At 34.1% G+C, this 604-nt stretch overlaps 1 non-coding gene across 1 annotated transcript; it reads left to right on the top strand.

Moving 5' to 3' along the window:
• Positions 1 to 228: 228 nt before the first annotated feature.
• LOC112063692 (small nucleolar RNA SNORA1) lies at positions 229 to 362 on the top strand. Its single transcript, XR_002891131.1, has one exon. It is a non-coding gene; the product is annotated as a small nucleolar RNA SNORA1 (small nucleolar RNA).
• The last annotated feature ends 242 nt before the right edge of the window (positions 363 to 604 follow it).

The following is a 604-nucleotide window of genomic DNA, read 5'->3' as shown; positions in this document are numbered from 1 at the left end:
GAAGGGAGAAGGGGTAAGATAGGGGTAGGAGATTACGAGGTACAAATACTATGTATAAAATAAATAAGCTACAAGGAAATATTGTACAACACAAGGAATAGAGCCGATATTTTATAATGACTATAAATGGAGTATAACCTTCCAAAATTATGAATTACTATGTTGTACACCTGAATCTTATATGATATTGTAAATCAACTATACCTCAATAAAAAAATGTGGAGGTAAAGCCTCATTCTTAACGAGAAGGGCACTGTTGGTCATATTGTCCAGAAATTGTTCATGGGACTAAATTGAGACACAAGGTCTGCTTATATCACAGTAAATTTATTGAAATGGTGATAATGAGACTGTTAACCTTTTTGCTAAGGTCATGAGTGAAAACTAGACGTACCACAACTGCAACACGAGAAATGTGTTAAGGAATAATGCATTTTAGATCATTAGCCAAAATAGCAATGTACTTCTTGCAGTTCAACTGCTAGAGCTCCAAAATGAATTATCTGAAAAACTAGATCCCAAAGATTCTAGGTGGGATACTTTTTGAAGTACGTCATCAGTACGTCCTTATTCAAGTGGAGATAAAAGAAACCCAAATAAGAAA

This window comes from Physeter macrocephalus, chromosome 16 (genome assembly GCF_002837175.3).
Source record: "Physeter macrocephalus isolate SW-GA chromosome 16, ASM283717v5, whole genome shotgun sequence".
In the NCBI taxonomy this organism is placed as follows: domain Eukaryota; kingdom Metazoa; phylum Chordata; class Mammalia; order Artiodactyla; family Physeteridae; genus Physeter; species Physeter macrocephalus.
Note: the sequence above shows the minus strand (reverse complement) of the source record. Positions and strands in the feature narration are given on the sequence as shown.